Consider the following 15,063-nt stretch of genomic DNA (forward strand, 5'->3'; position numbering starts at 1 on the left):
ATTCTTGCAACTTGTATTTAGTTATTTGGACTGATGCCAAAATGTGGTTGTAAAATCAGGAGGACAAACAAAATACTGTTCCTCATTCTGCAAAATACTGTTCCTCGTTCTGCAAAATACTGTTCCTCGTTCTGCAAAATACTGTTCCTCGTTCTGCAAAATACTGTTCCTCATTCTGCAAAAATACTGTTGCTCGTTCTGCAAAATACTGTTGCTCGTTCTGCAAAATACTGTTCCTCATTCTGCAAAATACTGTTCCTCGTTCTGCAAAATACTGTTCCTCATTCTGCGAAATACTGTTCCTCGTTCTGCAAAATACTGTTGCTTGTTCTGCAAAATACTGTTGCTCGTTCTGCAAAAATACTGTTCCTTGTTCTGCAAAATACTGTTCCTCATTCTGCGAAATACTGTTCCTCGTTCTGCGAAATACTGTTCCTCGTTCTGCAAAATACTGTTCCTCATTCTGCAAAATACTGTTCCTCATTCTGCAAAATACTGTTCCTCATTCTGCAAGGTGAAGAACAAATCACTAGTTATTTGTCTGGTCAGTCTGACTACATGCTAAACATCATTGGATAAAAGTGTCTGCTAAATGGCATATTATATATATTATATCATTATAGTCTGATATACACTATATATACAAAAGTATGTGGACACCCCTTCAAATTAGTGGATTCGGCTATTTCAGCCACACCCGTTGCTGACAGGTGTATAAAATATGGTACACAGCCATGCAATCTCCATAGACAAACATTGGCAGTAGAATGGCCTTACTGAAGAGCTCAGTGACTTTCAACGTGTCACTGTCATAGGATACCACCATTCCAACAAGTCAATTCGTCAAATTTCTCCCCTGCTAGAGCTGTCCCAGTCAACTCTAAGTGCTGTTATTGTGAAGTGGAAACGTCCAGGAGCAACAACGGCTCAGCTGCAAAGTGGTAGGCCACACAAGTTCACAGAACGGGACCGCCGAGTGCTGAAGCATGTAGCGTGGAAAAATGGTCTGTCCTCGGTTGCAACACTCACTACCGAGTTCCAAACTGCTTCTGGAAGCAACGTCAGCACGAGAACTGTTTCGTCGGGAGCTTCGTGAAATGGCCGAGCAGACGCACACAAGCCTAAGATCACCATGCGCAATGCCAAGTCACCATGCGCAATGCCAAGTGTCGCAATGCCAAGTGTGTGGTGTAAAGCTCGCAGCCATTAGACCATGGAGCAGTGAAAACGCATTCTCTAGAGTAATGAATCACGCTTCACCATCTGGTGAAGCGTGATTCATCGTCCGACGGACGAATCTGGGTTTGGCGGATGCCAGGAGAACGTTACCTGCCCGAATGCATATTGCCAACTGTAATGTTTGGTGGAGGAGGAATAATGGTCTGGGGCTGTTTTTCATGATTCGGGCTAGGCCCCTTAGCAACAGTGAAGGGAAATCTTAACGCTACAGCATACATTGACATTCTAAATGATTCTGTACTTACAACTTTGTGGCAACAGTTTGGCGAAGGCCCTTTCCTGTTTCAGCATGACAATGCCCCCGTGCACAAAGCGAGGTCCATACAGAAATGGTTTGTCGAGATCGGTGTGGAAGAACTTGACTGGCCTGCACAGAGCCCTGACCTCAACCCGATCGAACACCTTTGGGACGAATTGGAACGCCAACTGTGAGCCAGGCCTAATCGCCCAACATCAGTGCCCGACCTCACTAATGCTGTTGTGGCTGAATGGAAGCAAGTCCCCGCAGCAATGTTCCAACATCTAGACGAAAGCCTTTCCAGAAGAGTGGAGAATGTTATAGCAACAAAGGGTGGACCAACTCCATATTAATGCCCATGATTTTGGAGTGAGAGGTTCGACGAGCAGGTGTCCACATACTTTTGGTCATGTAGTGTATCTTGCTTTTCCTAGAAGACATTGATGGATGGATACCCCATTCCATTGCTTTCTTCTTTTCATTTTACCTGGAGGAATGACCTTTTAAAATATTGAATTGTCAGCTCGGTTCGTAAAATAAGAATAGATTTCCTCTAGTAAAAATAATCTGGTTTTCTGTCCCATCATCCAAAGAATGTAATTTCTTTACCAAAATCAGTTTTCAATTTCACACTGAATTTGAATGCAATTATCGCTGAAATACTTCAGTCTGCTATACATATTGTGGGCACTACTGTGTAGGAGCTTGACTGTTTGATTTTGATTTCTGTTTCAACAGGGGTGTCAATATTAGCAATTCCCACTTTTCAGATTGAGTTAAAAGAGTTAGTTTTGTAACGTGGTATAATGCAGAATGTGTATAAAAGACTCCTTATGATCAAAGTAGTGCGTGTGATTCATCAAACACTGTGCAAGTGAAGCACTTTTTTCAACGCTGGAAATGTGCATTTTACTTTTTATCCTTTTATTACATTTACATTTTAGTCATTTAGCAGACGCTCTTATCCAGAGCGACTTACAGGAGCAATTAGGGTTAAGTGCCTTGCTCAAGGGCACATCGACAGATTTTTATAATAGATTAAGTAGATATCCCTGTAGACCTTTCCTGCAGTCAAATGATCTAGTGGCCTCAGGGGTGGAATGTTATTCATATTTTTCATAATTAATCAACATTATTTTTAAAAACCTGCCGAAAATCCGTGGTTCTATGTTAAAGAGTTTTGTTATAGCTCAGTCTTCTGTGGTGTAAAGTGTAATATTGGGATGCAAACTCAAAATTGAATACATTTCAACTCTATATCTGACATGGTACAGGTACAGTGGGGAAAAAAAGTATTTAGTCAGCCACCAATTGTGCAAGTTCTCCCACTTAAAAAGATGAGAGAGGCCTGTAATTTTCATCATAGGTACACGTCAACTATGACAGACAAAATGAGAAAAAAAAATCCAGAAAATCACATTGTAGGATTTTTTATGAATTTATTTGCAAATTATGGTGGAAAATAAGTATTTGGTCAATAACAAAAGTTTCTCAATACTTTGTTATATACCCTTTGTTGGCAATGACACAGGTCAAACGTTTTCTGTAAGTCTTTCTGTAAGTCTTTTCACACACTGTTGCTGGTATTTTGGCCCATTCCTCCATGCAGATCTCCTCTAGAGCAGTGATGTTTTGGGGCTGTCGCTGGGCAACACGGACTTTCAACTCCCTCCAAAGATTTTCTATGGGGTTGAGATCTGGAGACTGGCTAGGCCACTCCAGGACCTTGAAATGCTTCTTACGAAGCCACTCCTTCGTTGCCCGGGCGGTGTGTTTGGGATCATTGTCATGCTGAAAGACCCAGCCACGTTTCATCTTCAATGCCCTTGCTGATGGAAGGAGGTTTTCACTCAAAATCTCACGATACATGGCCCCATTCATTCTTTCCTTTACACGGATCAGTCGTCCTGGTCCCTTTGCAGAAAAACAGCCCCAAAGCATGATGTTTCCACCCCCATGCTTCACAGTAGGTATGGTGTTCTTTGGATGCAACTCAACATTCTTTGTCCTCCAAACACGACGAGTTGAGTTTTTACCAAAAAGTTCTATTTTGGTTTCATCTGACCATATGACATTCTCCCAATCCTCTTCTGGATCATCCAAATGCACTCTAACAAACTTCAGACGGGCCTGGACATGTACTGGCTTAAGCAGGGTGACACGTCTTGCACTGCAGGATTTGAGTCCCTGGCGGCGTAGTGTGTTACTGATGGTAGGCTTTGTTACTTTGGTCCCAGCTCTCTGCAGGTCATTCACTAGGTCCCCCCGTGTGGTTCTGGGATTTTTGCTCACCGTTCTTGTGATCATTTTGACCCCACGGGGTGAGATCTTTCGTGGAGCCCCAGATCGAGGGAGATTATCAGTGGTCTTGTATGTCTTCCATTTCCTAATAATTGCTCCCACAGTTGATTTCTTCAAACCAAGCTGCTTACCTATTGCAGATTCAGTCTTCCCAGCCTGGTGCAGGTCTATAATTTTGTTTCTGGTGTCCTTTGACAGCTCTTTGGTCTTGGCCATAGTGGAGTTTGGAGTGTGACTGTTTGAGGTTGTGGACAGGTGTCTTTTATACTGATAACAAGTTCAAACAGGTGCCATTAATACAGGTAACGAGTGGAGGACAGAGAAGCCTCTTAAATAAGAAGTTACAGGTCTGTGAGAGCCAGAAATCTTGCTTGTTTGTAGGTGACCAAATACTTATTTTCCACCATAATTTGCAAAAAATTCATTAAAAATCCTTCAATGTGATTTTCTGGATTTTTTTTCCTCATTTTGTCTGTCATAGTTGACGTGTACCTATGATGAAAATTACAGGCCTCTCTCATCTTTTTAAGTGGGAGAACTTGCACAGTTGGTGGCTGACTAAATACTTTTTTTCCCCACTGTATCTTCTTTTTTCTAAGCCCATAACCATGTGTGTGAGGTGTATACTTTTGTTTCAAAGTAGATTTGTTTAAGACTACCAACAAACACTCTGTTTGACCCTGATATAGCCCACTGCAGTAAAAGGTTAAACGGCGTGATCCGCATGTATCTAACCCGGTCACGCTAACCTTTACCATAATGAGATGCAAATTGAAATAGTGCAAACGTCTCTGTGTCCACCAGCAACCAGGTACATTATTATTTCGTAAATTATTATTTCGTCCATGTAAATATTTTACTGAGACATGCAGTTGAAGTACACTCAACAGGTCAAAATACCATTGTGTTTCCAAGTGAAACGGGCTGACCTGTAATCACCAGGGCTGACCTGTAATCACCAGGGGTGACCTGTAATCACCAGGGGTGACCTTTAATCACCAGGGGTGACCTGTAATCATCGGGGCAACATGTAATTATGTAATTACCAGGGGTAACCTGTAATCACCAGGGCTGACCTGTAATCACCAGGGCTGACCTGCAATCACCAGGGGCCCATGACACAGATAACCTTTTGTATCTGATGATGATGAAGAAATAATTGGGTGCAAATCTCTCTCGTCAATTTCTTTCAGGGCAGTAATGACAGACACAGTACTCTACAGCCTTGTAACAGTGTAAAACAAAATATAGGTGTATTTTGATGGTGCACACACACAGACAGACAGACAGACAGACAGACAGACAGACAGACAGACTCAAACAGACAGACAGACTCAAACAGACAGACAGACAGACTCAAACAGACAGACAGACAGACTCAAACAGACAGACAGACAGACTCAAACAGACAGACAGACAGACTCAAACAGACAGACTCAAACAGACAGACAGACTCAAACAGACAGACATATTTCCATAGAGGAAACAGGAAAATAATGTACAAAGTCTAACTCATTAAAACAGGCTGTGAATGGGGCAATTTGGTTCCTGATTCCATGTGCTATCCTGGAATTGATCTCAGTTATTTCAATGAGTAACAATGACTGGAGATTGAGGATTAAAAACAAAGAAAATGTGTCAGGTAAATAATCGGTCGATGTGCCCTTTAACAGGGCCCTTAACCCTAAATGCTCCTGTAAGTCGCTTTGGATAAGAGCTTCTACTGAAATGTAAAAATGTACACTAACGACAATGCAGGGTGTTACTGTATATCCATTTTTAATGCCCTCTTTGTCATTTGGAGATCAACAGATGAACTCACTCATATGAAAAATGTGGCTTTTTAATTTCTCTGGACCACATTGGCAGCTCATATCCAGAAAAACTGTAAAACAACGTATCAGAGGTGTTAAACTGAGCTTAGCTTAACTCCTCTGACCAGCCGGCGAATGAGGCAGCTAGACAAATAATACAGGGACCTGTGCCTTGTAAAAATGATTGACAACTAGCATTTTTATGGGGATGGGAGAGTGATTGTACTAAATGTGTTTGGGGCCTGTTACTGTAAGTTCCATACAGTGGCTTGCGAAAGTATTCATCCCCCTTGGCATTTTTCCTATTTTGTTGCCTTACAGCCTGGAATTAAAATTGATTTTTGGGGGGTTTGTATCATTTGATTAACACAACATGCCTACCACTTTAAAGATGCAAAAAAATGTTGGGGGTGAAACAAACAAGAAATAAGACCAAAAAAAAGAAAACTTGAGCGTGCATAACTGGTCACCCCCCAAAGTCAATACTTTGTAGAGTTACCTTTTGCAGCAATTACAGCTGCAAGTCTCTTGGGGTATGTCTCTATAACCTTGGCACATCTAGCCACTGGGATTTTTGCCCATTCTTCAAGGCAAAACTGCTCCAGCTCCTTCAAGTTGGATGGGTCCGCTGGTGTTCAGCAATCGTTAAGTCATACCACATATTCTCAATTGGATTGAGGTCTGGGTTTTGACTAAGCCATTCCAAGACATTTAAATGTTTCCCCTTAAACCACTCAAGTGTTGCTTTAGCAGTATGCTTAGGGTCATTGTCCTGCTGGAAAGTGAACCTCCGTCCCAGTCTCAAATCTCTGGAGACTGAAACAGGTTTCCCTCAAGAATTTCCCTGTATCCGTCATTCCTTCAATTCTAACCAGTTTCCCAGTCCTTGCCGATGAAAAACATCCCCACAGCATGATGCTGCCACCACCATGCTTCACTGTGGGGATGGTGTTCTCGGGGTGATGAGAGGTGTTAGGTTTGCGCCAGACATAGCGTTTTCCTTGATGGCCAAAAAGCTAAATTTTAGTCTCATCTGACCAGAGTACCTTCTTCCATATGTTTGGGGAGTCTCCCACATGCCTTTTGGCGAACACCAAACGTGTTTGCTTATTTTTTTCTTTAAGCAATTGCTTTTTTCTAGCCACTCTTCCGTAAAGCCCAGCTCTGTGGAGTGTATGGCTTAAAGTGGTCCTATGGACAGATACTCCAATCTCCGCTGTGGAGCTTTGCAGCTCCTTCAGGGTTATCTTTGATCTCTTTGTTGCCTCTCTGATTAATGCCCTCCTTGCTTGGTCTGTGAGTTTTGGTGGGCGGCCCTCTCCTGGCAGGTTTGTTGTGGTGCATATTCTTTCAATTTTTTAATAATGGATTTAATGGTGCTCTGTGGGATGTTCAAAGTTTCGGATATTTTTTATAATCCAACCCAGATCTGTACTTCTCCACAACTTTGTCCCTGACCTGTTTGGAGAGCTCCTTGGTCTTCATGGTGCCGCTTGCTTGGTGGTGCCCCTTACTTAGTGGTGTTGCAGACTCTGGGGCCTTTCAGAACAGGTGTACAGTGGGGGAAAAAAGTATTTAGTCAGCCACCAATTGTGCAAGTTCTCCCACTTAAAAAAATTAGAGAGGCCTGTAATTTTCATCATAGGTAAACGTCAACTATGACAGACAAATTGAGAGAAAAAAATCCAGAAAATCACATTGTAGGATTTTTAATGAATTTATTTGCAAATTATGGTGGAAAATAAGTATTTGGTCACCTACAAACAAGCAAGATTTCTGGCTCTCACAGACCTGTAACTTCTTCTTTAAGAGGCTCCTCTGTCCTCCACTCGTTACCTGTATTAATGGCACCTGTTTGAACTTGTTATCAGTAAAAAAGACACCTGTCCACAACCTCAAACAGTCACACTCCAAACTCCACTATGGCCAAGACCAAAGAGCTGTCAAAGGACACCAGAAACAAAATTGTAGACCTGCACCAGGCTGGGAAGACTGAATCTGCAATAGGTAAGCAGCTTGGTTTGAAGAAATCAACTGTGGGAGCAATTATTAGGACATGGAAGACATACAAGACCACTGATAATCTCCCTCGATCTGGGGCTCCACGCAAGATCTCACCCCGTGGGGTCAAAATGATCACAAGAACGGTGAGCAAAAATCCCAGAACCACACGGGGGGACCTAGTGAATGACCTGCAGAGAGCTGGGACCAAAGTAACAAAGCCTACCATCAGTAACACACTACGCCGCCAGGGACTCAAATCCTGCAGTACCAGACGTGTCCCCCTGCTTAAGCCAGTACATGTCCAGGCCCGTCTGAAGTTTGCTAGAGTGCATTTGGATGATCCAGAAGAGGATTGGGAGAATGTCATATGGTCAGATGAAACCAAAATAGAACTTTTTGGTAAAAACTCAACTCGTCGTGTTTGGAGGACAAAGAATGCTGAGTTGCATCCAAAGAACACCATACCTACTGTGAAGCATGGGGGTGGAAACATCATGCTTTGGGGCTGTTTTTCTGCAAAGGGACCAGGACGACTGATCCGTGTAAAGGAAAGAATGAATGGGGCCATGTATCGTGAGATTTTGAGTGAAAACCTCCTTCCATCAGCAAGGGCATTGAAGATGAAACGTGGCTGGGTCTTTCAGCATGACAATGATCCCAAACACACCGCCCGGGCAACGAAGGAGTGGCTTCGTAAGAAGCATTTCAAGGTCCTGGAGTGGCCTAGCCAGTCTCCAGATCTCAACCCCATAGAAAATCTTTGGAGGGAGTTGAAAGTCTGTGTTGCCCAGCGACAGCCCCAAAACATCACTGCTCTAGAGGAGATCTGCATGGAGGAATGGGCCAAAATACCAGCAACAGTGTGTGAAAACCTTGTGAAGACTTACAGAAAATGTGTGACCTGTGTCATTGCCAACAAAGGGTATATAACAAAGTATTGAGAAACTTTTGTTATTGACCAAATACTTATTTTCCACCATAATTTGCAAATAAATTCATTAAAAATCCTACAATGTGATTTTCTGGATTTTTTTTTCTCATTTTGTCTGTCATAGTTGATGTGTACCTATGATGAAAATTACAGGCCTCTCTCATCTTTTTAAGTGGGAGAACTTGCACAATTGGTGGCTGACTAAATACTTTTTTCCCCCACTGTATATACACTGAGATCTTTTGACAGATCATGTGACAATCAGATTGCACAAAGGTGAACTTTATTTAACTAATTACGTGACTTCTGAAGGTAATTGTTTGCACCAGATCTTATTTAGGGGCTTCATAGCAAAGGGGGTGAATACATATGCACGTACCACTTTTCCGTTATTTATTTTTTATACTTTTTTGAAAGAAAGAGGTTTTTTTCATTTCACTTTTTGTGTATGTCCATTACATGACATCCAAATAACAATCCATTTAAAGTACAAGTTGTAATGCAACAAAATAGGAAAAACGCCAAGGGGGATGAATACTTTTGCAAGGCACTGTATATGGAACATATTGTATATGAATATGACGTTAATTTACAGGTATACAGAGGCCATCTACAAAAGAAGAAAAACAGAGCTGTTCCCTGACAAACGTTTGGGTCATTCATTATATAGCTACTGTCTTTTGAAAAGCTGCATTCTCTTTGACAGGGAAATGATCTATGAGCATTTCTCTGCTAATGGTTCCCTCAAAGGGCACTGCCTTAATGTAATTTTAACACTTTTGAATGTTACTTAGCCTATGACATTTCCCCTAGCTGTAGATGTGAACCACTGCTTGCATGGCTGCTTTTCTCAGCAAACGGACGCATGGCTTGACAAAGGGTTTGCATACCCAGCAATCTCATTGTCAGCTTTGACTCGATCGAATGCAGTGGTGAATTACTGTTTTCCCTGCATTGAACAACCTTATCGAAGCAATCGTGCTGCAATCACTGTACCTACAGTGTACTCTTATCAAGGTTTAAGCTTACAAGGTGTTAGAGACTGCTGCTGTCCTATGTACAATACATAGTCATTGAACACTGGATTTACATTTTACATTTTAGTCATTTAGCAGACGCTCTTATCCAGAGCGACTTACAGTTAATACTTTTTTTCATAATTAATAATGTTAATATTCATGTTTACATACTGTTTTACCCACTTTATATGTATATACTGTATTCTAGTCAAGGATCATCCTATATAACTACTGCTGTACACACCTTTTCTATTCACATACTGTACATACATACTGTCTATACATATATTTGTATATATATATTTATATTCTGGACCTTGCTCATTCTAATAAGTCTATATTTCTTAATTCCTTTCTTTTATTTTTGGTGTATTGTTAGTATTTTGTGTACATGACCAATCAAATTTGATTTGATTGAGCAATTAGCAGTGGTGCTCTTGTCAGGTTGACCTTTTGAGTTGTCCTCTGGAAGTATGATGAGTAACCTTTTGGGATAGTTGTAAGGCATCACTCTTGTAGAAATAACAAACAACAAAGGTTGAAAATTTCTCGAAAATACGATTAAAAATGGCCTTGAGATCGGTGCAACATAAAATAGGAAACCATCATCGACTGTTGAGGCTAAATTCTTTACTGTCATCAGTATCCTCATTACCCTAAAGGCGATGACGGTTGGAAATATGGAAAACAAGAACGGTCCCCACTCTGATTCCCACTCACTGGCATTGACGAAGAACACTCCCCTCATTTAATTGTATTGCATTTTGTTGGAAGAGATTGTTGGAGAAGATCCATTGTATTTTATTTTACCCTTAATGATTAACCATTTGTATCCGTCCACTCCATTTAATTAAAACAGATATCTGGAGTACGGACATTTCTGCTGGAGGTATTTTAGATTTCAGTCCCCCGGGGCCTACTGATTGATCCAACAGAACTCTAAATGAGACAAATGGTAGATTAATTGGCCATTGTTTTCCTGTAAGGGCCCAGTTCCGGTGATGGCTACTGTCCAGCCTGGCCCATGGGAACATTAGCTGTGTAATTCATTAAAGTGAATGGGTGAGATAATGAGCTCAGGCTTGATCTGTCTGGAACTTCTGAAGGCTTTACTACTAACTGTGGTTCTGAGTTCTAAGTCCCACAAAGCATTAGCTTTGATGTTCTAGTATTGTTTGATTACTTTCAAATACTTTGAAATGTGTTTGATTGAGTGTGTCTGGAGTGGCAGATGGGCGTGGTTTGTACTGTTGAGACTATTACATTAGTGCCACTGTGCGAGGCATTTAATTTGAAAGAAAACAGATCCGTATTATAGTATCATGTCTTTGTGTGCTACTTTATTGGCTGTTAGAAACTGGGTGTTCGAGCCCTGAATGCTGATTGGCTGACAGCCATGTTATATCAGACATTATAAACTGGGTGGTTCGAGCCCTGAATGCTGATTTGGCTTACAGCTGAGGTATATCAGACCGTACACCATGGGTATGACAAAACATTTATTTTTACTGCTCTAATTACATTGGTAACCAGTTTATAATAGCAATAAGGCACCTCGGGGGGTTGTGGTATATGGCCAATATACCACGGATAAGGGCTGTATCCAGGCATTCCGCGTCGTGTTGTGCATAAGGACAACCCTTAGCCGTGGTATATTGGCCATATACCACATACAGTTGAAGTCGGAAGTTTACATACACCTTAGCCAAATACATTTAAACTACGTTTTTTCACAATTCCAGACATCAGAATAATAGTAGAGAGAATGATTTATTTCAGCTTTTATTTCTTTCATCACATTCCCAGTGGGTCAGAGGTTTACATACACTCAATTAGTATTTGGTAGCATTGCCTTTAAATTGTTTAACTTGGGTCAAACGTTTCGGGTAGCCTTCCACAAGATTCCCACAATAAGTTGGGTGAATTTTGGCCAATTCCTCCTGACAGAGCTGGTGTAACTGAGTCAGGTTTGTAGGCCTCCTTGCTCGCACATGCTTTTTCAGTTCTGCCCACACATTTTCTATAGGATTGAGGTCAGGGCTTTGTGATGGCCACTCCATTACCTTGACTTTGTTGTCCTTAAGCCATTTGGCCACAACTTTGGAAGTATGCTTGGGGTCATTGTCCATTTGGAAGACCCATTTTCGACCAATCTTTAACTTCCTGACTGATGTCTTGAGATGTTGCTTCAATATATCCACATAATTTTCCTTCCTCATGATGCCATCTATTTTGTGAAGTGCACCAGTCCCTCCTGCAGCAAAGCACCCCTACAGCATGATGCTACAGCAGTGGCTTCTTCCTTGCTGAGCGGCCTTTCAGGTTATGTCGATATAGGACTCATTTTACTGTGGATATAGATACTTTTGTACCGGTTTCCTCCAGCATCTTCACAAGGTCCTTTGATGTTGTTCTGGGATTGATTTGCACTTTTCACACCAAAGTACGTTCATCTCTAGGAGACAGAACGCGTCTCCTTCCTGAGCGGTATGACAGCTGCGTGGTCCCATGGTGTTTATACTTGCGTACTATTGTTTGTACAGATGAACGTGGTACCTTCATACGTTTGGAAATTGCTCCCAAGGATGAACCAGACTTGTGGAAGTCTACAATATTTGTTCTGAGGTCTTGGCTGATTTCTTTTGATTTCCCCATGATGTCAAGCAAAGAGGCACCGAGTTTGAAGGTAGGCCTTGAAATACATCCACAGGTGCCCCTCTAATTGACTCAAATGATGTCAATTAGCCTACCAGAAGCTTCTAAAGCCATGACATCATTTTCTGGAATTTTCCAAGCTGTTTAAAGGCACAGTCAACTTTTTGTATGTAAACTTCTGACCCACTGGAATTCTGATGCAGTGAATTATAAGTGAAATAATCTGAATGTAAACAATTATTGGAAAAATGACTTGTGTCATGCACAAAGTAGATGTCCTATCCGACTTGCCAAAACTGTAGTTTGTTAACAAGAAATGTGTGGAGTGGTTGAAAAACGAGATTTAATGACTCCAACCTAAGTGTATGTAAACTTCCACCTTCAACTGTATACATGTACTGTACATGTTCAGAACCAGTCTGTCTTTAGTAGTAGAGAAGCATTGAGATGCATCGTCCCCCTAAAGTCTCCATCGGGCACCTCTTTTCAACATGACAGGTAACCCTAGAGCTGTCACTGAATCAGACTGTTGAGGACACACGCGCCACACAAACTGACCTTCAGACTCTCAGATGCATCCTCTCGTGCCCACGGCACTTTATTTCCGCCGTCTAATCTTTTACGCCCCGGTGCCAGTCCATTTTTTTTTAGCGACTTTAGAGTCCTCCTTTTAACGGTTTATATAAAGGTGGGCACGAGAGGTGGGGCCGCCTCTATTAATCAAGACTGGGTGCTGACACATAGAAAAACTGTCTGGGCTACCTGCCTTCGCCGCAGTGAGTCCAGGACCTGCCCCCATTCATCATAGTTAGAGGGGGGGGGGGGGGGGATGGATCTCACTCATTTACTCTTTGAGGATAAGTAGTATGGTGGGGATGGAAGAGCTAGTGCTTAGCAGAGGGGTCAGCTGTGTTGGTCAGGGCTGTTGTGGCTATGGTATAGTTACTGGTATGGCTATGGTATAGTTACTGGTACAGCTATGGTATAGTTACTGGTATGGCTATGGTATAGTTACTGGTATGGCTATGGTATAGTTACTGGTATGGCTATGATATAGTTACTGGTATGGCTATGGTATAGTTACTGGTATGGCTATGGTATAGTTACTGGTATGGCTATGGTATAGTTACTGGTATGGCTATGGTATAGTTACTGGTATAGCTATGGTATAGTTACTGGTATGGCTATGGTATAGTTACTGGTATGGCTATGGTATAGTTACTGGTATAGCTATGGTATAGTTACTGGTATGGCTATGGTATAGTTACTGGTATGGCTATGGTATAGTTACTGGTATGGCTATGGCATAGTTACTGGTATGGCTATGGTATAGTTACTGGTATGGCTATGGTATAGTTACTGGTATAGCTATGGTATAGTTACTGGTATGGCTATGGTATAGTTACTGGTATGGCTATGGTATAGTTACTGGTATGGCTATGGTATAGTTACTGGTATAGCTATGGTATAGTTACTGGTATGGCTATGGTATAGTTACTGGTATGGCTATGGTATAGTTACTGGTATGGCTATGGTATAGTTACTGGTATGGCTATGGCATAGTTACTGGTATGGCTATGGTATAGTTACTGGTATGGCTATGGTATAGTTACTGGTATGGCTATGGTATAGTTACTGGTATGGCTATGGCATAGTTACTGGTATGGCTATGGTATAGTTACTGTAATTGACATCCCAAGTTTGTTGGGAAAGGTCTATATTGACCAGGCCCTACAGGTTTAGTGTGTTTCAAGGTCATTGTTAGGTATATTTGTTTTGAGCTTCATTGAGGAGAAGTGGAGAAATTGAGAAATTAAAACGGGGGGGGGGGGGGGGGGATTTAGGGAGATTCTTGCACCGTATAAGACTATCAGTCCCTGATTGAAGGAAGAGAGTGCATAATATAATAATTTATAATAATTTAATTTATTCTTTAATGTTTAGTCTTGTACTCAATGTCAAATAAATAAAAAAAGAGTTAGGAGTCACGAGGCAAGCAGTTACTTGCGTCACTGCAAGGCGCCAACCTTTATGAATTGGAGAGAAAATCTTAGATTTATGAGCTCGGAGACTGAACCCCAGAAATGAATAATCATCTGAAATATTTGTATTCTTCGACTGCCTTTACAATATAATTCCAGTAACGTAGAGTTGGCTGTAGCGGTTTCCACAGGGTTCAGATACAACAGTAGTGGTTGCTGACCCAGAGTACTTAGCATCTCTGAACGTCATTTGTGAACCGAGTGCACACCGATTTTACATGTAGAATCGCATGAAAAATGTAGCCAGTCAGACATCTACAGCGGGTGGTCCCTAAAACACAATGCTCTGAACGATCGGCAGACGAACGCTAGATCCACATTCCGTGCGATGTGTGCGAGCCTTACATTTCTTAAAGTTACATCTCTTTTGTTTGAATGTTTCTTAGATTCCCTTGATTCATTCTTTAAATAATGACATTAGAAAATAAAGAACCTTAATTCATTCTTTATATAATGACATAAGACAAGAAATAACCTTGATTCAGACCTCCTCCCTCTCTTTATTCATGTTTTTGTTTAGTCTGATGTTTGGTTTTGACTCCTGTTAAATTTTTATTTTTTTATTTTTTTACAATTGTGAAGTGACTTTGGGTCCTTGAAAAGCACTATATAAGTCCCATGTATTATTATTATTATTATTATTATTATTATTATTATTATTATTATTATTATTAATATATTGTTGTTGTTGTTGTTGTTATTGTTGTTGTTATTATTATTGTTATTGTTGTTGTTATTATTATTGTTGTTATTATTGTTATTTAAAAGATTAATGATTTATGAACGTTAACCACATCAATTTTTTACGAAAGCCCACTGT

General features: G+C 41.1%; 1 protein-coding gene across 3 annotated transcripts in view; it reads left to right on the forward strand.

Annotated features, from left to right (window-relative positions):
- LOC311143335 (PTB domain-containing engulfment adapter protein 1-like) overlaps positions 1-15,063 on the forward strand; it is a 132,818-nt gene that overhangs the window by 104,394 nt on the left and 13,361 nt on the right. The gene's annotated exons all lie outside the window — the stretch shown is intronic.

This window comes from Coregonus lavaretus (genome assembly GCF_964263955.1).
Source record: "Coregonus lavaretus genome assembly, chromosome: 16".
NCBI lineage: Eukaryota > Metazoa > Chordata > Actinopteri > Salmoniformes > Salmonidae > Coregonus > Coregonus lavaretus.